The sequence below is a fragment of the Canis lupus genome, chromosome 4, assembly GCF_048164855.1.
Source record: "Canis lupus baileyi chromosome 4, mCanLup2.hap1, whole genome shotgun sequence".
Classification (NCBI taxonomy): domain Eukaryota; kingdom Metazoa; phylum Chordata; class Mammalia; order Carnivora; family Canidae; genus Canis; species Canis lupus.
In genome coordinates this window covers 42582517-42609002 of record NC_132841.1, presented here as the reverse complement: position 1 = coordinate 42609002, position 26486 = coordinate 42582517, and the positions used below count along the sequence as shown (strand labels likewise).

Sequence of the window (26486 nt, the reverse complement as noted above, 5' to 3'; positions counted from 1 at the left end):
GCAGGAGTAAACAAAAGTGGTGTGTTAGCCAAAGAAAGTTTGCAAAGAAAAGCTTTTCCTCATCCCATAGATAAAGATCAGGGCTCTGGTCAGCCTTGCCCTTGGAATTTTGACATACTGTTGTCATCACCTTTTCCATCCTGGGAATTGTCATCTGTAGAGAGTGAAGCCAGAATAAATGAATGAGGAAGGAATGGGCAAATGGATAGATATCTAAATAGATATATACATATATAACAAAAGCCTGGAAGGATGCCCTTCCAGAGGACACACAGGGAGAGAGGATCAGAGAGAAAAAGAGAGAGAGAGAGAGAGAGAGAAGATTGTGGGAAAGGGAGGGTTTCACTTTTTATTCATGATGCTTATTAATGGAATTGCTTAAACAATACACATATATTCCTATTATAAAAGAGAGCTCAGGTTTTGGAATAAGACCAGAGCATAAGTCTTAGCTTCCACTGCTTCTGAGAGCTATGTGACCATGGGCAAATTGTTTCAAGTCTCTAAACTCCAAATCCCTTGTTTATAAGATGAGATTTGTTATACGGATTGAATGAGTTTAAGTACTGTATAAAATGCTGATGGAGCTGTCAATGGCTATCAGCTCTTTAAAAAACAAACAAACAAACAAATGGTATTTTATGCATTACTGCTAGCATGCAGGTGGGGCTTAGAGCGAGCTAGACAGGAGACTTGGAGGGCAGAGGAGCACCCCGGGGGAGATAGCAACAGCAGAATGAGCAAGGGATGGAGGCTTTTGAAGCCACATAAATTGCACTCCTAATTTGTAAAGCTGTGCCAGCATTTGTTTCCTCCTCTGGAAACACCCAGGGTCACCAGGCATTTTGTACACTGGAGTGGCTCTGAGCATAGGCCTGGCCCAGTTGGTTTCCCACCCGAGCTGTGCTGATAACTAACCAATGTCCTTGGAAAGGTTATTTAGCCCTGTGTCAGTTTCCTTGCCTACAACATGGGAATGGTTTCTAACTCAAAGATGGTTTCAAGGATTCAATGAGTTAATACATGCAAAAGGTTCAGAAACAGAGCCTAGCACAGAGTAAGTATTTAATACATACTAATTCTTGGTATTATACGCTCTGGTACTAATGCAGTTTTAAGATTTTCAAAGGCTCTAGGTGTTCTTATTTTGGAGATTTTACTTCACATCCTTTTAAACACAGTGAAAATTACCCACATTCCACATTAATATTTTTTTGCAGTAAAATACTTTTAAAAGATTTTAAAAATTATCATTTGGCTGTTGAAAGTGTTTGGCTGCGAATAACTTATGGCTATAAGCCCTCAGCAATTGCCAAGCATATTTGAAAATTCTCTCAAAGTGAGAAATCTTAAGGAGCAAATTGTTTTTAAATATAATGAATTTTTTAATAAATGCCCAATTTAACAATTAATGGTATTCACATAATGTTGCATTATGTAAGCATTTAAACAAACACTTGCTTATTTTGATTTTGTAATTTTCTTTTTATATTTTGAAGCCAAAAAAATTTTTTTCAGGTCTCAGTTAAGATAACTGTGACAAGCTGTCTACCAGTGGTCAGAAAGACCCTTCTAACCTCTGCCCACAGCTGTGGCTCAGCAGTCAGATGGGACTTGGCCTTGGAAGGGATCCATGGGTTCATCTATTCCTGTTCTCCCATTTTATGAGTGGGAAAACTGAGGTCCGAGGAAGGTAGTGACTTGCTCAAAAGATAGTTTATTCCCCAAATGCAGAGTCTTGGACCTTCCCAAACTTGCTTTTTTTTACTCATCTTCAAGGGGGTGGTGGCTCCTAAAGTCGAAGGGAGTGACTACATGAGTGGTCAATGTTGCTGATGCCTGGGATGGCTCAGATGCACATGTGTGCAACATAATGACTAAATCAATAGTGACTTGAACCATCAGCCAGGGAAGTGTCCATGAAATACGAGCAGGTATTTTCACCAGGTATTAGAACTTAGCAGGGGCATTAGAAATCAATTGCAGACAGTGCCTCCTGTGACTGGCAAATCTCCAAGAGAAGAGCTGGAGGGAATAGAAGGGCGATTGCAGGCCACCATCGTTGAGCACAAATCTGGGCAGAGCTAAGTGCTTTTGTGCCTTCCTGAGCCCTGTAGAGATTCAGGAATGATGGAAAACTGAGGAGCTGCATGGTCATTCCCAGAGGAGGTGAGTATCAGGCTTTTCCAACTACTTGGGGCTCAAAGTCGTCTTAGAGGAGAGAAAAGGGAAATACCCTTGCCTAGGACCACTGGGACAGGTCATTTGGACAGGCCAGGACATGCTCAGAGTGATGGATCTTTCTTCCAGTAGGAGTGTTCTGGGCTCCAATACCTAACGGAACATATTCAATAAGTATTGTAAAAAAAGGAAAAAAGAGAGACTGCATTTGCACTCTTCTTCAGTGGACAGATTCAGTCACGGGACCTTGCTATAAAAACTTGGTTAAACAGAGTCTGTTTACAAACAGTATACTTATAAATAGCCCCTATAAATAGAGGCTTCATAGATTTAGTTCTTCTTTATGTCTCATGGTCAAGGTGGTCTTCTTGTTGCTGGTCAAGTCAAAACAAGGCAGATGTACTTTGGGCAACTAATGTGCCTACACCTGGGCCATGGGGGTCCTAAGAAGGAACAAGACACTGCTCTGGACCTTGGGAAACAAAAAATTAGGTGAGGGTGGGGAGACTCATATCTGCAAAGAGCAGGGCACTGGACTGGGGTCTAAAGTCTGGATGGTCTTCCCAGTTTTGCCGCAAATATGCTGCACTTTAGTTCTTGAGCCTTGGTCAAATCACTTTAGTTCCTAGAGCCTTAGATTCCTCCTCTCTCTTGCAAGAGCAGGACTTGATGACCTCTACAATCCATCCTAGTTGAACAGTCGCTATGCTACATGGCAAAAATTACAGATGCTGCTTTAAGTGTCTCCTGGAAAAGACTTTTCAGAGATGGACTACATCTCGGGGAACATCTAGAAAAGAATTAGGGAGATAGTTCAACCACAAGTGATATTATTAACCCAAGAAACTTCTCCAGATTTCACAGGAGTCCTCTATGCAAGGCTGTGATCCACCTGGGATCCATCCTTTTCCTCAAGTCCCTCTCTCTTGTGTTGTATTAGAAAGAGCATGCGGTGGCTCTGTGGAGCAATGGATAGCACATTGGACTTCTAGTGATGAAAGAAAGAACATGGAAGTTACCTTCAGGGTCTCAGGTAGGAAACAGGTTAGAGTTAAGGAATGACTTCTAGACAAATGCTTTAAGAGGTATAAACATATAACCAAACAAGGAAAAAGGTGTCATCTACCATTTAGGAGCCTTAAGATTCTGGGCACAGTTGTATTTTGCATTCCTGAAAAGCCCTGTGCTAAGAAAGTGCAGTCAATCAATCCCGTTTAAAATACACTAAGAGACTTCACTATTTAAAGGTACTGGAATGCCCTTAATTCACTTGTTTGTAAACACAGACTTTGTTTAATAAGATTTTTATTTTGTTGTTTTTTTTTTAATGATTTTTTTGTATTTAAGAGAGAGCATGCACAAGAGTGAGGGGGAGGAACAAAGAAAGGAGGAAGCAGGGAGCCTGATGCAATGCGGGGCTGCGGGGCTTTATTCCAGGACTCCAGGATTATGATATGAGCTGAAGGCAGATGCTTTACTGACTGAACCACTCAGGCGCCCCTTAACCAGCTTTTTAAAGTGAGTTCCCCTGGCTAAATCTCTCTGGCAAAGAAGAGTGCAAATAGAGTCATTCTCAGAGATAGAGAAATGGATTCAATTCATTCTCAAGATTTCTTTCAGACCTGTAAGTTTGGGAATGCTTCACACGTAAGACAACTCACAAGACCTTTATGCCTGATTTCTGTCCCTGGATGATCTGTAGAACCAACAGGGTCTCCCTGAGATTGTCTCAATCATCAACATTAGGTAGGGGCTTGTCCTGGAGGGTTGAGGCTGAGGCTCTCTAGAGGGTTGAGCCTAAGGCTCCCTGGGGGTTAAGTAGAATTTGGGATTCTGGGATGGCTGGGTGGCTCAACGGTTGAGCATCTGCCTTTGGCTCAGGTCCTGATCCAGGGGTCCTGGGATTGAGTCCCACATCAGGCTCCTTACAGGGAGCTTGCTTCTCCCTCTGCCTATGTCTCTGCCACCCCCCCAATCTCTCTCTGTGTCTCGTGAATAAATAAAATCTTAAAAAAAAAAAAAGAATTTGGGATTCTGTTCCACCTCCATCAGTCCTGTACTTGGGGCATTCTAGTAATGAGGCTGTAAGAGCATGAGGGCAGGGACTGTAGGATTTTGCTTCTCAGTGTCTTGCATATAGCAAGCACTCAATAAATCAGGTGAATAAATGAATGAGTGAAAATGGGTATCATCAGTACTAGTTGCCTGTGTGACCCTTAGGCACTTCACTGCTCTGAGACCCAGTTTCCATATCCATATCACGGGAGGATAGTAAGAGTTTCTACCTCATGGGATTGTTGTGAGGATTAAATGAGACAAGAGATAGAAAGCACTTAACACACTGCCTGACATAAAAGGACTCAACCAATGTTAGCTATTATTTTTTCAACGTAGTTTATTTTGTCCTCTTCACAGCCCTATGAGGCTAAGTATAATCATCTCCAATGAGCAGATGAGAAAACAGAGGCTCAGAGGTGTCAGGTGCTTGCCCACGGTCACAGGTGGAACTGGGACTCTTTCTACCTAGTGTGGTGTGGTAAGAGCTTTGATTTTCCCAGGTTCCCGATTTGTTCGTGGCTCTTGTTAGCTCTAAGGTGGGTTGGGTTCCAGTTAGTGCCACTGTTCCTCCTCACCCCCTTAATCACTCCCTGAGTTGGGGGCATTTATTATTTCCTCAAACAAACCTGCTTACCAGGATACATGGAGCTCAGTAGCGGAAAGGGAGCTTTCTACTGCAAAGTCCACCCTGAGCAAGCACAGTGCCTGAAGAGGCCGCATCAGGTCACCTCGACCAAGACACTAATGTGCTGCGCTCTAGAAAATTAAAGCAGTGCAGCCATATTTAAAATTCATCTGGTGGATATCCTCCCTGAATAGAGTGGACAGATGTGCATGTGGGAAACATGGTATCTGCATATGCACATAGATGAGCAAAGCACGATCTTTAGTCAACTTTATTATCTGCTCTCACGGTGGGGAAGGAGTCCAGACTAAAGAAGCGCATGGATAATCTAGAAGCTTTGCTTTGCAGGAAAAGGAACCTACCACATTCACACCTTGCTGCGCTGCTGTTAATGAGGAGCTTCTGAGACTATTAGAAACTATCTTTACTTTCCTTCCCCATCTAAGATTGGATTTTTGCAGGCAATGAAAAGCCCCAGAGGTGGGCAAACAAGAGCAGGGTAAACAGAAAATCTGAAAACCCCATCATCTGAATAATAATGCCAATGGTTTAGAATGTTCTTATTGAAATCTGGTGTGTAAATTTAATTTACAGCTTTCTCTACACATACAGTGTAGCTGTTCCCTTCAGCACCCTCATTCCTTCTTATTATTAAAAGAAAGGACAAAGGGGACTTTTTTTCCATTTTGGGGGGTATGCATTTGCAGCATGTAGTTTAAATATTCATTTTATAAGAACAATGTCACATTTTAAGATTCAGTGTTAGGCACAGAGTTCTTAAAAGTTTGTTGTATAAGTGCTAAGGCCAGGAAAAAAACCAGTGTGCCAGCAATGCTCAGCAATAGAGAGGCTAATAACACAGAAGTGGCTGTCATTTATCAGGTACCCGGACACCCTCGTAATTGATGTGGGGTAAACGGTTCTCACCTTTGCACACTTGTCTTTTTGCCAAAAATACTTAAGACGGTGGGGAAAAAAAAACATATATAGTATGTTTTGTGTCCCTCAAATGATTGTGTTTTATCAGTATGATGAGTTCATGGTTGACTTGGTTCTCAAACTCAAACTGTGTCAGGGAATGACACAGGTTCTCAGAATCAAGATCAAATAAATTCTGGTAATAAGTTACTGACTTCAAAATATTAAAGCTTATGATAGGGTAGAAACAACATGTGAAAATTTAGGTAGCCTCGCAGAATACTCCTGTGAGCAGGAATGGGTGTGTATGAGAAGCATAAACTTCTCAAAATATTTTAGGAGAATCAGAAGATTATGCTCCAGAAGTAGAACTGGCTCAAAGTCTTACTATGACAAGAAAAACGTCTATAGCCCCACATGAGAAAGAACTTTCTAACATTTCTATCTATAGGAAAAGGGAATTCCTGATTAGGTGGACAATTCTTTCTTTTTTGAGCTACTCAAGCTGTGGTCATTGGATCTTGTCCTGGGGATGCTGCAGAAGGCATCATAGATGAGGGTGAGCATTGGCCTTAAAGAGTCCTTTCAGGGATCCCTGGGTGGCGCAGCGGTTTGGCACCTGCCTTTGGCCCAGGGCGCGATCCTGGAGACCCGGGATTGAATCCCACGTCGGGCTCCCGGTGCATGTAGCCTGCTTCTCCCTCTGCCTGTGTCTCTGCCTCTCTCTCTCTCTCTCTCTCTCTCTGTGACTATCATAAATAAATAAAAATTAAAAAAAAAGAAAAAAGGATGGTCAACGTTTAAAAAAAAAAAAAGAGTCCTTCCAGTTCTGATATCCTCTGACTTTGTTTCTTATTCTTGGATAGGTATTTTATTAACAAACGTTATCCTGTCTGTGCCTTCCACATTTTAAAAGTCATCATAGATCTAGAAAGACCAAGAGAGAGTTGTGTGGAGACAGGTAGAGAACTCAGAGGGGAAAATGTGAAAAATATGATGACAGGATGGAAAAGGCCATTTGGCCTAGAGAAGAGGGAACTGAAGCATCACAGAGAGCCAAGCTAATCCTTGGAAGAAGGGCAAACAGTTGCTTCGATTCTATTGGGGTCCAGATTACAGTAAATGGGGTTAAATTAAATTAAGCCAGTATAAAGCTAGATCATCAGAAGGCAAAATGTTGGATCCCATGCTTTCAATCTCCCAGAGAATTGCCTTTACTGAGGGTGGTATCAGAACAGTGTGAGCTATATTTGTTGCTTTTGTGAAACTGATTAAGGTAAGATCTACCCTGCTTCTTTAAGTCCTTTTATAAGGACTCGTGATAAAATCCTTCCAGTGTACAGTTACAGAGGATGAAATAATGTAGTTTCTACAGAAGGCTCTTCTTGCTTTCCATGTATGAAAGGTAAAAATGTATAAATTGATATATTTCCTTTTTCTTCTGCCTTAGCTGCTGGAGAACTCAGAGCCAAATCCCCAAGTATTTACATTAGCTCAATGGTGGTACCTGAAAGTCACTACCCTGCTTCTTGTAACAGATAACTCACTTCAGGACGTTGATAATATGTCTTACGTTTTAATCTCTTACGTACCTCATGCCTTTCGGGAAGTGAGTAGGCTAAAATCTCATCTATTCAAGATGAAACAGAATAAAAGGGAGAACTATCAATTGAAAAAGGACATGAGATCCTAGGGATAGGTTTTTAATATGGATTGGAGAATTCCCGTCACTAGAGAGGACCAGTAATGGAGGTTAAGTCATTGGAGTCAACATTCTTGGTCATCATCTCATTATTCACTTCCATTGGTCTTGTGCAATATTTAAACCACTATAACTGTCATCAGATACTCCAGTACATTACATTGTAAGTGATGGCAACGAGAGCCAGTTTAGGTTAACCAGTTGTCTATTTCCAATTTCATGAGCATAGAGTAGCTCAGTAATATGTCCTATATTGTCATTGATTATAAGATGAGGAGCATTAAAATGGAGAGCCTCCTGAGGGCAGGAAATTGATAATTTTTATCATTGATTTCTCTACACCCTAGCATAAAAGCTTCCAGATTTCTGGCATTTGTGAAGGTTTGTTGAATTTAATTAAAATGAACTGAATATAATTGAAATGACTTGAACTTCACTGAACAGAATTGAATTGAATTGCTTAATCTTGCCTTATATCAGGGGATTGTCTCACCTTTGCTAGCTAATCAACTCTAACAACAAAGCAAAAACAAGCATAGCATGCTGAGCATGATGTTTAGAATTTAAACATATGTTCGTTAAAAAAAATATTTATTATGCACCTCTTATATTCAGGTGCCGAGAAGACATTGGTGAACTAGGCAGACAGTCATTATCCCTGCCCTTGAGGAGCTCCACCTAGGAAAGGAAACAAGTGCTAAACCTGTCAATGTATAAATAAATACATAAATATAAATAAACCTGTCAATGTATAAATAAATATCTAATTAAGAATTATGACAAGTGCTGAGAAGGAAAAAATAATAAAGTTTTTGCAAGAAGAATAAAATAAGGAACCTATTAGAATAAGCTAACTTGTCCAACTTCGAGAATGACAATTTGTCTGGACCAAGTAGTGGGAGATGAAACCAAAGGCTAGATTTTGGGTTTTATTATGGTAAGTAGACACATGAGTAATGAGACTCAGTTTTTTTTTTTTTTTTTTAAATCAACTCTGGTTTCTCCCTGGAGGAGAGGAAGGAAACAAGACTGGAATCAGACACCATTAGAGGGCTATTGCTGTAATTCTGGGAAGATATGATGGTATATTAAACTGGGGTAGAGAGAAATGAGAAGATACAGCTGGACTGTATCTTGTATGTAGAATTGGAAAAAAGCTTGGTCAACAGTTAGATGTGGCCAAGAAATTAAGATGTTGAAAATGCCTGAAGCTTTCTATATATGCAACTGCAGAGGGGGGGGGGGTCATTTTTTTTCCATAAGGAAGAGGATTAGATTTGAAATTAAATGAAGAGGGAAGATCAGGAATTTAAGTTGAGCATCTTGAGTGTTGGATACCTGTAAAATATTCACCTGGAGTTATCGAATAGTGCTATCTACACAATCATTTTTTAAATATTTACTGAGAACTTAACTTGTGTCAGGCATTGAAATGGATGCAATACAAAATGTATGTAGGACATGATCTGTGGCTTCCAGGAACTTGATGCCTATTACTTAAGATGACATATTAGAAAAGATTGCAGTAAAAGGAAGGAAATGATTTTTAAAAATAACTAGAGAGAGAGAAATAAACAGGGTTGTGAGTTGAAAGGAGAAGAAAAGCACTGCCTGCTGAGATGGTAAATGGTGGGCATCAAGGAAGAAATCAGAGTGAGGAGATAGAGCATTGAGGCCAGACTCAAGGTGAAGCAGAATTCTTATTGCTCAGAACAGAGAGAGCTTTACCTGTACCTGCCCGGGAAAATACTTTGCCACCACTGTCCAGCCAGGTGTGGGCCAGGAGGTCAAAGGGTGTTTATCAGCTCCAGCTGGGCTAAGCCCAAGAGGGTGAGGATTGATATTCTGATGGTTAAAATGAGGATCTGGAGGAAACCTATCCACTGTGAAGAAGCGGAATAGTGGGAGGGACATTGGCCAGGTTTGGTCTAGAGAAAACTGATGATTTTCTTCCTTAAAGGTGAGAACAGAAGTGGGCCTTTGGGCTAACTCTTTGGTCCCAGCCTCTCTCCCTGGATTTCCACTGGATGCCCCTGGAACATCTATACTGGAAAACAAAACACCCTACTCCTTTGTTCGGTGTTCACAAGGCACTGTTGCTTTTGCCTAAAGAAAATTTGGGAAGGGCCGAGAATGTTCTTTGAAAGTGTCTCTGAAAGTAGTCCAGGTGTAGTGGTTATAAATTTATGTCCATGAACTGTTGTGAGATACAAGATAATAAATCCCTGATTTTCTCTAAATGAAATTAAATCTAAACTGGAGCAGCCCTGGCCTGACTCAGCTAGCATTCCCAAAGACTCAATCCCTGCTTCCTTCTTCCCACTAGAGAGTTATAGAGAAGTCCCTGGGGTCTTATGCCCAGTGGAGCATTCTTGGAGATCCCTCTGGTCTTAGGTACTCCCTCCCTGGTCACTGCTGATTTAGCCATCATATGATCATGCATGCCCCTAAGGGTGAAGGCTTTGCTGTTTCAGTACTACTGGTGTCAACCATCCTAGGCGCACTGTTCCCTCTGGCCTGCAAGAGTTACTGATCTTTGCTTCTTACAATCTCAACCTACCACTCCCCTCCTAGTGTTGAAAATCTCTTTTCACCGTTTTTCCCCAGTTTCTGCCTTTTTCTCCTTCTTTGTGTCTTGTGTTCCCCTTCCTTCGGCCAGGCCTCAGTTGCTCACTAGAACTAATTTGCCCTAAAGCTCTACAAGACAATGATTCTTGAATGTCAGGAATCATCAGAGACAGTTGATCTACCATTATATTTTAAAATATATTTATTTATTTATTCATGAGAAACACAGAGAGGCAGAGACATAGGCAGAGGGAGAAGTAGGCTTCCTGCAGGAGCCTGATGTGGGACTTGATCCCGGAATCCTGGGATCACACCCTGAGCCAAAGGCAGACACTCAACCACTGAACCACCCAGGTATCCCAGAAGTCTTGTTAAACAGGGATCACTGGACCTGCTCCAAAAATTCTGATTCAGCAAGACTGGGTTGTGGCCTGAGAATGTGCATTTCAAATAAGGTTTCAGTTTAAACTGATGCTGTTGGTTCACATTGAGAACACTCCTCTAAGGAGAGGAAACAAAATTCCTGGCTATGGCAGGGAGGGAGAGTGGAGGGGAAGGCAAGTTATGGGAAGGTTGAAGCACAACTAAATATTTCAATTAATTACTATGCCAGCCACAATTTTGTATTGAATGATAAAATTATATTTTACCAAAACATGATTTAGATGCAAATATTTTGGAATTCTTCTATTGGTAAAGAAGACCCAGGGGAATTACATTATACCTTTTATCCCTGGTGACCACAAACCTGTCCTTGTTCACAACTTCTCCTGAGCCTGGAGCTCAGGCACTCCAGTTTGGATCCATTGGCCTCTGCAACTCATCATGTAATTTTCAGAAAGTTGCTTTGCTCCTATACCCAAGCTCAGACAATGAGTTTTCTTTCTGATGCCTGGACTTGTCATTGAGAAGGCTGGCATCATCTGCCAAATGTATTTACAAGTAAAATATCCAAGTGGCAAGAGAGAGGCCAGGGAGAAGGACAGCTAGACGTGGTGGACTGTGTCAGACAAGCAGCCTGCAGGAGATCTCAGCCCTCTGGCCAGCTCTCTGCTGTGAATAGAAACCTGGCAGCATCACTGCCTGCAGGGCCTCCTGCTGCCTCTTCCACAGCACCTGGGGATGGGGCTGCCCTTGAAAGGATCGTAGTCAAAGTTATTAAACCAGAAATCATCTCTAGTGCTTCATCTCAGGGTGGCAGTACTTGCAGAGTGATCAGGGTAGGGCTGCCCTAACTTTAAATCTTGTCCGTGCCACATACTAGTTGAGTGTTTCTTTGCACAAGCTATTTTCTTCTCTGTGCCAAAAATTTCCCCTTTTGTAAAAAACAGCTGGTAATAGTGTATATCCTAATGTTGTTGTAAGAATTCAAACAGATAGTGTATGTAAATTGCTTAGGATATATCTGCCATATAGCAAGTGTACAAATAAAGGGGAGCCTTCATCATTCATAACTATTATTCTGTTTTGGATATTGGAGTTTATGTCTTAATTTTTTCTCATGGACCATGACCTCCTTGAGAGTAGGAGGCAGGTCCAATTTCCTTTCATATCCATTCATTAAATGGCCAAACATCTGTTGCAACCCTGTTATGTGCCAGTCACTGTGCTAAGGTCCCAACATCCAGCGCCCCCTACACTGAGCAGGTGTTGATGAGTGGTTAGTGAATGAAAGGGGGGGAATTGCTGAGCAGGTTACCAAAGATACCTTTTATTGTACAGCATTGAGTCTAGAGCAGTACTTCTCAAACTTCAGTGTTTGAGAACTACCTACCTGGGAATCAGATTTTGATTCATCCAATCTGGATGGGGACCTGAGATTCTTCATTTCTAACAAGTTCCCAGGTGTCCCTGCTATTGCTGGTCAATGAACCATACTTCGAGTAGCAAGGCACTAGGTGTCTGTGAATGATCTCACTTACTGATTGCAAAAGCCTTATGAGTTTAGAAGTAAGGAAAAGCTGAGTTTATGACAGCTGACCAGTCTGGAATCAGGGTGGCCTGCCTCATTTTCATCTGTTGAGTATATGGATTCCCTAACCAGAGGTTATTCAAGTTTGCTGCACATCAGGAATCACCCAGGGAGCATTAAAAATCCTGATGCCTGGGGAATTGGATACCAGTCAATTCTAATGTGCAGCAAAGTTTGGGAATAACAACTTCCTATCTTTACCTCATCCAAGGAACAAAAACATCCTACCAATCTTACAATGACAGCATGCAAAAGATGATGCCGTGAAGTTTTAAGGGCTTTAAAATATCAAAATGAAATGTATAATCCCATTATGGTAGGAGCAAATTAGTGGCTTGATTCAGTACAATTAGCATTTATTGTCTTAATTGTGACATAATGTCAGTTTCATTGGATGCTTCATTTTAAAGATACAGGGGGCTGCAAATATGTACAATCACTCTTTCTGGGGAGGGGCATGACTCAGAATTGAAGAGCCCAAATCTTAGCTGTTTCAATGTAGCTCCCTCTTAAAACCATTGAAAAGTTAGCCATGTGACATGCCTGTACTATTAATTGTAACCATCTATTGAGCATTTATTCTTTGAGCATTGCATTATCTCCTTGTGAATGAAATACTGCATAATGTATACAACTTCCCTACAAAGTCAGCAATTGCTTATAGAGGCCTACATAGTTAGGAATTTAGAAGTCAGGATACAAATTCAGCTATGGATACTTACAAATCATCACACTTGGAGTAGAAGGACCTGGTTCCATGCCCTTGTTTTATAGATGAAGACAGAGAGGGAAAGCAGCCTGCCATGGGACACACAGGAAGCAAGTGACAGGACTGGAGCTGAGATCCGTGTCTGCTAATTCTGGGCCCAGTGTTGTTTCCTACTATGTCTGTGGAACAGTAGGCTAGAAAGTATGGCCAGAACTCCAAAGCTGTTCTCTTTCCCTCTCAGGCTCAAGCCGTTACACAGTGAGGAAATTACTTTCTGAGACAGATCAGACTTCATTCTAATTCCCTTGAGGAAACTATTTGATTAGAAGAGAGAGCCCTTTAACAATCTGCATGTCTCCTCAAAGCAGACCCAAATTAGCACATGCCACTCAGGTACCCTGGCCCCATTTATTATTTCACCTGACACTATATATCCATCCAATGAGCAAATGTTTGTTAAGTACCTACTCTATGCCAGGCACTATAATATAGATGAAGAGGTAAGAAAGTAGGGTCCTGAACCAGTCTCTGCCTATGTCAGAGATAGATAAAGTTAGGGCACTCAAAAACTGTGATCAGTGCCATCAGAGAGATGATTCTGGGGGCATGAGAGCTCAGAAAAGGGCCCCCAACTCAGCAGGGGGTGGAAAGATTCCCAGAACACTTAGTGGAGGGAGTGATTACAAATATGAGACCTGAATTAAATAGAGGTGATGAAACAAATTGTTTAAAGGTGTGTGTGTTTATATGTGTCTGTGTGTGGGGGTGTGTGTGTGTGCTGAGGCTGAGAACACCATGTGGGCAGGCTGTCAGAGATGAGAGGAATATGATCTGGATAACTGAGTTGAATGGGAATTGGGACAAATTCCATGTGGCCTGATGGTAGAGTTTAAAGAAGCAAGTCAGAAGAGTGGAAGAAATGAAGTTGGAAACTGACCAAATTATGCGGGGAATTACATCCTGAAAAGAGTTTAGATTTTTATCCTCAGAGTCAGTGGGATCCACTAAAGATTTTAAGTAGGAATGAAAGTCTCATTTCCATTTTAGAAAGACCACACTCTGACTGCAATATGGGGATTTAAGGGGAGCAGAACTGAAGGCAGGGTCCACTTAGGAGAATGTTACAATAAGCCAGGTGGCAATGATGGTAGCTTCAATTAGGGCAATGAGAGTGGAGGCAGAGAATAAGCACATTCAAGACAAATTTCTAAATCCATGAGGTTTGGTGATTTATGGAATGGGACGGAGGAGAGGAAAGAGAGGAAAGGGAGAGAGAAGGAGAATGAGATCAGAATCAAGGTCTATGGCTGGACTTTTATCTTAAGCTGAGAGTGGTCCTGAGAAGGAGCACACAGGGAGGAGGAAGAGAGGCTTGAGGGGGGAGGGATGCTGCTGACATGTTTATGATGTCATGCCAGAGAAAATATTCAGTAGGGAGCTGGACTCCTAGAATTCTCTAGGAGAATTGATCAGAAAAGACCCTAAAGCTGTAAACACTTTGTAATCTTACAATCTTAAGATAAATGTCCAAAAGAATGACAGCTTGACCCCAATCACAGATTGGTGGTTCTAGCTTGGAATATGACTCAGGGCAATCAGCTAAGAAACAGAGGCCCTGTGGGCACTGGGACAGTTAAGAAGACCTTCTCCTCCTCCTCCTCCTCCTCCTCCTCCTCCTCCTCCTCCTCCTCCTTGTTCTTCTTCTTCTTCTTCTTCTTCTTCTTCTTCTTCTTCTTCTTCTTCTTCTTCTGAGATTTATTTATTTATTTGAAAGAGAGAGAGTGTGGGATGGGGGACAGAGGGAAAGGAGAATCTTAAACAGACTCTTTGCTGAACATGGAGCCCAAGGCAGGGTTCGATCTCACAACCCTGAGATCACGATCCAAGCTGAAACTAAGAGCTGGATGCTTAACAAACTGCACCACCTAGGAGCCCCAAGAAGATCTTTTTTTCTTTAAAATCATAACAAATGAGATAATCCGCCAATCTCTTTGATGGGAGTTGTTTTACTCACTCTCTCAGTCATTTGGAAAATCTTTTACTGAAGACTTTCCATGAGCCAGGCATTGAGGATACAAGATATAGAAGAAGGTCCCTGGCCTTGAGTACCTCCAGGACTAGTGGAGAACATATGTCATAGACATATGAACATAGACATATGTTCTCCACTAGACACATGGACATGTGAATAAAATTCCATGTTACAAACAGAAGGAGAGTTGGATGTCAGTGTTCAGGACAACCAGATGTTTTGGACTTTGGAATACTAAATATTGCCATGGAGTAGAGACAGATACCTGTGTGATGATTTTCAGTTTTGAAACTGATGAATCATGTAAAACTCACAACTACATAGAGACCAGGACTTCAAATTAAGTTTTGCAATTTTTATATATTTTTTTACTTTATAACTATTTTGACTCCCTCTGTGTCTTTAGGAAGGCCACCCCCAGAGTCTACTCACTTGGTGTTGTGTTAACAGTGATGCATACAATGAAAGGAGAAAGAATTACTGTAGCAGAAAGAGGGTGTACCCAGCTCTCTTTGGGGCAGAAGAACATCAGGTGGAATCAAAGAAGGCTTCCTGGAGGAGGGGATGGCACTTGCATGGGTCTTGAAAAATGAATTAGACTTCATGATGTATAAAATAAGGCATCTTTAGTTTGTGCAGATACCAAGGGAGTAAAGAGAAGTTTGGCCTGTAGGTTGGGGAGGTGAGGAAAAGCAGGATTCAGATGCTGGGCATCCTTGAATGTCATTCTGAGGCACATGGGCTTGAAGGAAGCAGTGGAAAGAGGCCCTAAGTGCACATGCCCACAGGGACAAGGCAAGTACATAAAAAAAGAACTAGGTGGAGTGACCAATTGTCTGGCAAAAGGGGTTTTCTGAGACACGGCACTTCAGTGGTAAAACCAGGAAAATCCCCAGCAAACCAGTAAGAGTAGGTCACCCTAGAATGAGACCAGGCCTGGGATACCTGGAAAATACTTGTTCACCCCCAGTAGGCTCTGTCCATCTCGGCAGGTAGCTCGCAGTGCTGCCATACGGGAATGCAGAATGGTATCTCTGGATCATCCAAGTTTCCAAGAGAAGCTGAAAGTTCAGAACTTTGTGGAATAGCTTCTGTTTTTGAAATGTTGACAAAAAAGTGAAATGTTTTATTTTTTATCTCTTTATTTTTTTGTTTGAATATAGTTGACACACAGTCAAATGTTTTAAAAACACCATGCCAGCCAAACAAAGCATTTCTGTGCACTGTGAGTCCTAAGTATCTCAGAGCAAAGTGTCATAAGCAAAGCCTCCCACATCCCACCCTGTTTCTGCCCTGAGGCACATTCAGACAATTTTCATTATGCAGAGTGACTTCAGTGATCAATCGTTTGGTTTTTAATTTGATGTGCTTAACCAGATTTGAATGCTGGGCACAGAACGTAATCAATCAAAGCAGGGATGAATGGTGGTAATAGAGATACCCATTCAATTTTTTTGAAAGATGAAATTTGTGCTCAATGGCTTGTTCTTCCCCAAATCTGGAAACCTATGTGGTGAGGAAGCTAAAGCATGTGCATCTCAAGCATCAGCCTTAGTTATTAGTTGAGGTCCATTTATTCTATGTATCAGGACAATGCCTTTGCTGAGATAGGAAAAGGACAGTCATTTTGTTTGTAGGGAGCTTGGAGGTTAGGGGCCAGCGTTGGGAGATGGTAGAGAATGGTATAGTTGATTTAACACTGTGATCAGAACAGCTGGGTTCTAGTGCCAGCCTGGCCACTTTCAGCAGCTACGTGACCATGGGGAAACCACCTAACTAACCTCTCTGGTCTGTGGCTTCCTCACTTGGGCTGCAAGAAGACTAGCTTGCAAGGACACCCAAGGATCCCTTTCCATCATCTCTCTAATTCTAAGGTTTAACTTTGATTAGACTTTTGCTAGGATTTCTCCAGGCCTGCCAGGGTGAAAGAGTCAACAGGGGTTTTAAAGAACAAATCAGTCCAGACAACTGTGACATCTTCTTTTTTTTTTTTTTCCTTTTCTAGATGGAATTGGTAGATATGGGGTTGTAGTAAGTTAATCTGGTATCTGGGCACCACCAGTCCAGCTCTCTGGATGGCATTTTTATTGCATCACTTGATTTTTCTTTAACTGACTGTGGATTAGAACACAGGGGTAGGAGGTGGGTACAGGAAGAAAGCGTCAAAGACAGGGGCACTATGGTGAGGGAGGCTTCTGCTCCAGGAGAGGGGAGGGTGGGGCAGGTTGGGGGAGGACCTGCACTCATGCCAAGCTGCAGTGTCACCTTTATTAATGACGACGGGGAGAGGGAGTCAGCAGGCAGCTAATGCGGACTGCAGAGGAGTAATTGGAAGGTGCTGTTACCATTCCAAAGGACAGGAAAGTGGAAGTGGGACAAATGGGAATTTAAAAGGAGGGAGGTGAACAAAGGGAAAGAATGAAAAAAAAAATGGACTATGATGTCATCTGGAAAGTTGTAAACCAATAAATCAATGAGGTATCATTCCCAGGGCAGAAAGAAAACAGCCTAAGGAGCCAGCCTGTCGGGGGATCTGGGAACTGACAAGAAGTGCAAGGTCTGTAGGCTGTGCAGTATCCTCATCAGGAGGTCAGCTACAGCATGAACCCCAGGAATGGTCTTCCATTCCAACCTGCCCCCTCCTCCTTGGGGCTTTTTTTTTTTCCCCACGAACAACATCAGAAAGAATGCTCTATCCAAAAGGGCTTTACAGGAACTCATTAATTGTGAACCCTTGGAGTCAGCTTTTCAAACAGTTATCTCTGAGTTCAGCTTCATAGGATTTTTTTTCCTCATTGGAATCAGCTTCATAAAAGCCAGAGCATGATGATTCTGCCAGTTTTTACTGTTAACAGATGAAATAGTACTCCCTTTATAGAAATGAAGAGCAAGGACTTTGGGTAGCTTTCTTTCATTCTCAAGACCTTGTCAACAGAGCTGTCCTGAAGGCAACCCAGTAGTCAGGTGCCTGAATGGCATCCCATTGCCTGCAGATTGAGGTTCAAAGCCCTCAGCCCGGCATTCAAGGCCCTTCCAGTCTGTCCCTCCAAATCTCTCGCGTGATCACCCTCTTTGAACTTCTGCTGTAGCAAAACACTCTGCTCATTTCCACCTCTGCGTCTTTGCTCATCCTGTTCCACATACAAAAGTGGGACAGCAATCTCTCAGTATCTCCACTACCTCCCCTCCCTTGCCTGTAGCAGACATCACTAATCAATCAACACACTCTTTCCTGCTGAGCTAGGAGTTGGCTTAGAATCATTCCCCACACAGCTCTTTAGGCAGTTACTGCCAATCAAATAAATCAAATTATAAAATGAAATGTATTTTCTGTTACAGATCTAAGATGTCCTTTCCCATTTTTAGCTTAATCTCTTTCAGTCATGCTGTTCCTCAAACCCCCAAGTGCTCTGTGAAATTTTTCCCAAACATCCCTATCTACAAAAGTCATTCCTACTTCTTACAAGCCTACAGAAAACTTTACTTATGGCATTCATTGTGCACCTGTCATCCAGCATCACGATGTATCTCTCTACAGATCAGAGTTTCTCAACTTCAGCACTAGTGACTCTTTGAATTGGGTCAGCCTTTGTTGTTGGGGTTAGCCTGTATATTGTAGGGTGTTTAGCATTGTCTCTGGTCTTTATGCAATAGATCTCAGTAGCAACCTTCCACTCTCCCCCAGTTATGACAGATTGCCCTAATTGAGAATTACTATATTGATGGATAGACTGAGAGAGAGAGAGAGAGAGAGAGAGAAAATCTTCCCTACCCTCTGAGACCTTCAGTGTGTAGTAGGTACCTAATATATCTCTTTATAGATAATAGGTGCTGAGTAAATATTTGCTGATTGATTAATTGGAAATGAGGAGTGAAGAACTGCCTGGGAAAGGAGAAGATCCTTCCCTAATGTGGATTAAGAATTATGCATCACGGGGATCCCTGGGTGGCTCAGCGGTTTAGCGCCTGCCTTCGGCCCAGCTGTGATCCTGGAGTCCCGGGATCAAGTGCCGCATGGGGCTCCCTACATGGAGCCTGCTTCTCCCTCTGCCTGTGTCTCTGCGCTCGCTCTCTCTCTCTCATGAATAAATTAAAAAATCTTAAAAAAAAGAAAAGAATTATGCATCACTATGTTATTGTTTCAGTTAAGCACTGTGGTGTTGAGCAATCAGGGAAATGTTGCAAAGAGGCCACCTCCGCACACACTCAATCCATTAGTATTATACTTGGACCCAAGAATTGGAGCATGTTGGGGACTAGCAGGTCACTTACAGCAGGGGTAACTAGATCAATTTGGAGGAGGTTGGGGAGGTGCTAGGAGAGTCCTGGTTGGAAAGCTGGGCTTGAAGTTTAAAACACAATGTGAGAGAGAGACCTTTACTCTTCTTCACTCCTCATGAAGTAAACACAAGGGGTAAACTAAAGCAATCCTTTTATCCACAAAATAATCATCCCTCCTGAAAAACCTTTTGCCTGGCTGACTGGTTGTCTGTGGACACCTTTGTCTGCCTGCCCCTCCTCTCCTTTAAACGTGGAAACTTTATAAAAGGAAACAAAGGGCAGGGAGAGATTGTATAAATCATCATCCGCAATGCAGCTCTCCAGGTCCACAGGGAGGTTTAAATCATCCTCCACGAGTCAACCAAAAGCTAACTCTACACTTGCCCAGCTGATCAACAAACTGTTCTGGTGAACTGGAAAGAAGGGTGAGGCTGAGCATTGCAAAAAGTCTTTCTGAATGCCTCTGGTGTGCCAGGCTCTACATGGGACCCCTGCACCCACCTTCAACTTCATCTTCAGAACAGTGCTATATGTGGTATTAGCATCGCTGTTTCAGAGATGAGAGAAGTGGGGCCAGAGAGATCAAGCACCGTGTTCAAAGTTCTAGAACATGTTGAAGAGAACTGACATTTGCTCCCAGGACTTAGGATGCCATGTCCAGTGCCTTCCAGGAAAGCTGCTTCTATGGGAAACCAGACATATTTCCTAATATGTGACATTGATGTTCCACTCTGAACCCTTCTTGGCCTTCAACACCCTAAGCAATAAAGAAAACAGAGCAGTTATCCTCAGTTGAGCCTAAAATCATGGGAGACTCATAAACCGTAGAGCATAGTCATTAAGAGAGCTGGTCCTATCTATGTAGCTGTGTGTTTACCCATATCGACTAGTCTATCTCCCTATATAATCTGCCAAGCTAGCTCCACCCATCCATCCATTCCTCCACCCATCCATCCATTCATCCCTCCATCCATCCTTCCATCTCTATATACTCTATATAGGCACAAGAGATATCTAGAATGTTTCTTAATATTCGATAACTTTATGGAATTGAATGGAATATTGAATGTTCTCTGTCTTCAAGGTTAGTTCGGCAGGGAGCACAGTTAGGTAAAATGTGCACTTTTCCTTTCTTCGTTGTACTTTGAGGTTTTACCTAATTTTCCTATTATTAAGATTATATCATGTTTATAAAACAATAATATCTTTTTCTTTCTTCTAAAGAAAACAAAAGCATTCTGGGGTCAAGCTAATCTAGGCAAGTCACATCACCTTTCTGCTTCTCCGTTTTCTCATCTGTAAAAAGTCCAAGTGGTTTTATCAAGATCGCCTGGACATTGGGAGGATTAAATGTGATGAAGCATATACAGTGCTTGGCCAATAGTGAATGCTCAAGAACTGGTAGCATTAGTGACCATCAGGATACTTTTTTGCACAGTATCTGACTCATAAATGTCCAAGTAATGTTAGCTTCTCTTTCTTCCAGTTTTTTTCTTCTTGCCACAATCTTATAAAAAGTCATTACTGATGGATAAATAAAGGGCTTAACATACTGACTTATTGTCCTGTAGCCCACAGTGCCTTCTGCCTGAAACATAATATCCTTTTGTATACCTTTTCCTGTGGAAGGTTGATCTTGGTGTCCCACCTAACCTTGATGCAAATGTTGGCATGAGAAGGTGAGGGGCTGCTTAGAATATTCATCCAGGACCCACATCCCAGTGATGTTCCTGGCTTTCATTTTTCCCAAGGAGAAGTACGCTGAAGACAAGATCATATTGCCAAGGACTCCAAATAGACTTTTTTGCACAGCCTTTCCCGGAGCATCCAGTGCAAAGATTAGAAGACCATCACTGGTGTATGAGCTGAGAATAAATCCTTGTTTCTGAAATTATTATTCTTACAATCATATTTGTGAACTTCCCTACCCACACCTTCACAAATGTTATTAAAAGTGTTTAGAAAAAACATCCCCTTTTCAGTAAAAAATTAAGGATATCCTAAATGATGGCCCCTTCCTGACAAACAGATTTCTCAGGTCCCACAGATGCAAATGGCTCTAATCAGAGACTGGGAGCCACGGGAGCAGGTTCCCTCTCATTCAGCTCTGAACAACAGGGAGATGAGCCCACTAAGCTTGAAGACATGTAGGATCCACATAAAACCAGAGTACACTCTCTTGTCTGCCCAAGGAGGGTCAGAGTCTGCTATAAAATAGTCATTTAGTGAGAAGCATTTGCTGAAGAGTGGTGACACTACCACGAATAAGGAAGAGTCAATGTTGAAAACATAATTTGTGCTTTTCACAGACTCATGACCCTGGGAACAAGTCCAGTACAATGTATTGGAGATGAGCTTGTGAGGTAAGATGTGGAAACCGCCTCTTTAAAGAAGGGTTCTTGAAACACACAGCAGCAAGAGAAAGCTTTTTTTTTTTTTTTTTTTTTTAAGACTTATTTATTTATTTATTTGGGAGAGAGACAGAGATAGCACAAGTGGGGAGGGGAGGGAGAAGCAGTCTCTCCCTGCTTAACCCTATGCGGAGCTCGATCTCAGGACCCTGGGATCAGGACCTGAGCTGAAGGCAGATGCCTAAACAACTGAGCCCCCAGGTGCCCCAAGAGAGAGCTTTTGAAAACCCAAATCAATGGCCTCCTTTTGCACTTAGAGGAAAATCCAGTCTCTTATGCCTGACTCCCAAAGGTTCACAGGATCTGGGCCCTCCCTGTCTCTCTGACCTCATCTTATACAGTGTCTTCCCTTATTTTATACCTTCTAGCTATGTCGGCCTTCTTTTGGATCCTCCAGCATTCCAGGCACATGCCATATCAGGGCCTTTGCATCTGCTATTCAATAGCCCTGGAATGCTTTTCTGCCAGATTTTTGCATGATTGACTCATTATTCAGATCTCTACTCAAATGTCAACTTTCTAAGAGGCTGCCTTTGTCTCCTCTATAGAAAATGGTTTCCTTCTCACTCCATCCCTATCTCACTCCTTGGTGATATGTCATTAGTAGTAGATATCATGGCCTAAAATAATCTTACTTATGTATTCACTTGCTTCTAGTGTGTTTCTCCATCCCTGGCCCTGCACCCAATGGGGATGAGAGCTCATTAAGAACAAATTTTGTTACTCTCTTTCCTGGTTGTATCCCTGCAACTAGAACCAAGCCTGGAACATAATAGGGGCTCAAGAAATATTTGTTGAGTTAAAGAATGTATAAAGATTCAATTCTAGATCCCAGTGATACAGCAATGAATAAGTGGACAAAAATTTCTCCCCAGGTAGAGCTGACAATGTTGACATGGGAGACACAGTGGATTCATTAAAAGAACACAGGTTTTTGAGTCAGAAAGATCCAGATTTTAATTCCTGACACATCATATGCTAAATGACTCTCTAGACAAGCTGCTGGACATCCACACATCTCACTTTCCTCATCTGTAAAATGGGCATAAAATTGACCTCATGAGGTTGTTGAGATGATGAGTCAGTGACATGATAAATGTAGAGTCCTGAGCACAAGGAATGAATGAATGGAATTTCCTTATTGTCCATCTTGCCGTTGGAATCCCATGGTATCGTTTGGAAGATTTAAAGTGACCTCACACCACAGAGCCACGTGCACAGGTTCTACCCAGGTTCAGAATGTGTAAGTTTCAAAGGAATGTTACCAATTCAGTCTCCTCTTCCATCCTTGATTCAAACCAGGCTTGTTTACCCCTCCCTTCCTGCTCCTTGTCAGTGAAGCTAACTTTCTGAGGAGACACCTGTAGTTTTGGCCCTAGTGATGCCGGGTAGTTGAGCCATCATTAATGCTCACAGCACCAGGCAGGGGTGCACACAGCTAACCCTCCAACAAGAGTTTTCATGTTGTACTGACGGAATATGTCAAAGTGTATCTGGGATATATGGCATCCAAGTGCCACTTTTCTGTTTTCCTGTGGTGTTGTGCCTTTGACATGGAGCAGGCCACATGTAACCCTGGGATCGGTGCTCATCAAGAAGCTTCCCCTCAAAGAGGGTGCCTTGGCTTACTCTATCACACAGCAGGATCTCCAGGGAACCAAAGAACACCACTGGCACATCCTAAAGCCAAACAGCTAGGAAAATAAGTTTTTGATGAAGACGGTTATATTTCACACTTTCGAACAACTTGGGTGCTGTTGTCACTCTTCCCATCTGCCTGTCCCCAAATAAAAGAAACCTCCCAAAGTGCCCTGGTCCAAGAGGCTCACATATGATTTACCTAACAGCTGGACTTTGGGCATGTTGTTAACCAAGGCACGCACGTTCAGAGTCAAAGGCATTGAGCTGTGATTGGGAGCACTTGATGTGTCCACAGCCAGTCATGGGTAAGTCATTAATGTCATCATTTCCTTCACCAGGTCAGGAATTTCAATGAGCTAAATATCCATAGTTTCTCTGGATCACAGTAAGCAACAGGGACAATAATAATAATAGCTGATAATTATTAAGGGCTTGTTCTAAGTGCTTTTTGATTTAATCCTCATACAAACTGTATAAAGTAAGAAACATTTCTTTTTTTTTTATTTCTATAATGTCACATATGCCTGTTCAGTAATGCTTTAAATACAGTAGATTTTAATTTTTTTTATTTATTTATGATAGTCACAGAGAGAGAGAGAGAGAGAGAGAGAGAGGCAGAGACATAGGCAGAGGGAGAAGCAGGCTCCATGCACCGGGAGCCCGACATGGGATTCGATCCCGGGTCTCCAGGATCGCGCCCTGGGTCAAAGGCAGGCGCCAAACCGCTGTGCCACCCAGGGATCCCAAGAAACATTTCTATTCCCTTTTACAGATGAGGACACTGAGGCTCTGCCCACAGTCCCACAATGAGGAAAAGATAGAGATAAGATCTGAACTCAGGCTTCTTGGCTCCAAGGCACTCTGACACCCTACATCCTGACGGAACCAGGTGTAAACTCTTCGGAGCACTGCTGCACCCTGACACCCAGCACAGTGCCCAGACATGATTGCTAATACAGAACAATACACTAGTTTCCCTAAAGATCACTACAAACTAGAATTCTGAGTGCCTGATAAAGCTCTAAGATGAAGGGGTTTAAGAGTCCCTGTTTTTCCTAACACCACAGCCTCCCACTTCCGGTCCTGGATCCAACACACAGACAGTGCCAAATCCACCCAAGAATAAAATCTGTTATATAACTACATGGCAGACAATGGGGGTGAATGGAGAAGCAACCTGAGGATGGCATTTGGCCACTCTTAGTCTCCAAAGGAGATCAATGGCTTGAGAGATAGAACTTTTCATCTCCCTATGAGCCTCCCTCGGTATGAAAACTTTCCTTCATCTCCTCTCCTTGAAGCTTTCTATATTTTATTTTATTTTGGCCTTGCACATTATTTGAAGTTACTATAGCAACGTGTCACCAGCTGGTATCGCGTAGTAATGTTGGCATTTAGGTAGCAAGCTCCCAAAGTTAGCTGCTTCCCTCCTTCTGTGAGCTCATCCCTCCCACAATCTCAGGTGAGTGGGGGACTCATGGCATCCACAGCAACCAGGCCCCTCTCCCCCTTTGATGCTTGTTGTTCAAGGCAGGGCAAACTGATAGCCTCTTCCTGGTCCACTCAGCACTGCAGGGGTCTTGACTGTGTGTGTGTGTGTGTGTGTGTGTGTGTGTGTGTGTGTGTCTGTGTGTAGCTGTGTTTGCATTAGAGGTGGTTGAATAGATATGTTTAACTTGAGTGACGTGTATCCAACTAATGGCCTTATCAATATGAGGAAATGATGATGATGGTTTTATTATGCAAAGGAGCCGAATGATTTGAGGAGGGCTACTCTCCTGATCCTAATCACCTAGTATCTCAGCTAATTAATATTAATCACGCGATACTGCGTTTCTCTTTTCTCTCTTGCCACCACACAGTGAAGACACCCTGGCTGTTTTCCTTCGGAGCTTCAGTGCTCTCCCAGGTGTGCAAGACCTCTCTCCATACTGATGGGCTGAATTAATTAAGAGGATTGATTGTCGCGGATCGCTGAAGAGGGTTCTATGTGGCAAATAAGCCCTGCCACTCAAGGCGTTAAGTAGCCCCTCATCAGCCAAGTGCCTGCGATGATTGCACTTATTTTTACACGTTTGACCTACTTTCAAACCGTGTCTCTTCATGCTGTGATTCATTAGCTACATTTTAAACCGCCCCAAACTGAGCCGAGGTGACTGCCTGGTTGGTGCCAGAGCCTCGGATACAATTTCTCTCTGGGATTTAAGATGCAGGTCCTCCTGGTATTGTTTTAAGAAGCAATTTCCCATCCAGGCACCTGGCATGCTGCTGGGCTATGGATGAGTGGCTGCCTCATGCCTTGGTAGTAAATATATGTCACCTACACAATCTCTGCCAGGGCTGGGGAGAGGGGGATTCTCACTAGTCTGGACTGCAGGGGATCCCTCCACTCTGCTCTCCCCCATGCAGTCCTCAGGCTTTTCCATGTTGCCGACACGATCCGGAGATTTGGCTCCTATGCTATAAAGTTTGAGCAATGTCCATGTGAGGAGTATCGGAGTTGCTAGTGCATCACACCCCCACCCCATTCCCCTATCTCTTTCTAAACATTTAAAACATGGTGGATAGAGAAGTAAGGTCTCAAACTCATAAAAAGGGAAGGGGACAAGAAGCAAAGAAGTAGAATGCCATGCTGGGGATATTACTGAGAAAAGGATAAACGTCAGAGGCATAATGTTATTCTATCATCCTATCATTATGTGACAAAGACGGCTTTTGTTTTGTTTTTGCTTTGCTATTTGTTTTTTAATATAAATGACAAGAGAGAATCTTTTCTGAGTACGAATCTGCTATTGGCGTCTCATGCCATTTCGTTTCAATCGATCGCATCGGTATGATTTCTGACAGATTTGGTACTAAAGTGGGCTAGACACCATAGTAGGAAAAAAGGGGTGCTTCCAGTCAGATGTAAAACACTGTCATTTGTCATTAACAGCCAAATGCAGGTAACTTGCCCAAACTTCAGTCACATTGCACTACAAATCGTGCTATAAGGCACTGAGCTGGATTTTTCTATGTGGTAGTTGGAAGAAATGAACAAGCTGGTAAAAGTAATTTTGATGGACTGGTAGACTCTAACACAGTGAGCAAGTCTTTATAAAAAAAATAGTGGTTTCTTTCAGAAAATGGTCACTTTCTCTAGATGGGGACCTGAACCCTTTCCCCTTTTATTTCTTTTAAAATGCAGCATGGAAGTTTCTCTAAACAAGGCTTAAGACAATGCAGCCTTTTCAAGGTAATTCCAAGCAACTTAAGCTCTGAGGTTTGTTTTTTGCTTTTTTTTTTTCCTCCACTTCAAATTCAAATCAAGCCAGGAATAACAAGCATTCCGTATCTTTGCATTTGGGGCAGCCTGCAGTTCTGACAATGGTAGATTTTCCACCACACA

The 26486-nt window shown here is 42.4% G+C and overlaps 2 protein-coding genes across 3 annotated transcripts in view; one reads left to right on the top strand and one right to left on the bottom strand.

Moving 5' to 3' along the window:
* Positions 1-26486, top strand: part of DOCK2 (dedicator of cytokinesis 2) — a 397905-nt gene that overhangs the window by 279191 nt on the left and 92228 nt on the right. The window lies entirely within an intron of this gene.
* INSYN2B (inhibitory synaptic factor family member 2B) overlaps positions 1-26486 on the bottom strand; it is a 150398-nt gene that overhangs the window by 123528 nt on the left and 384 nt on the right. The window lies entirely within an intron of this gene.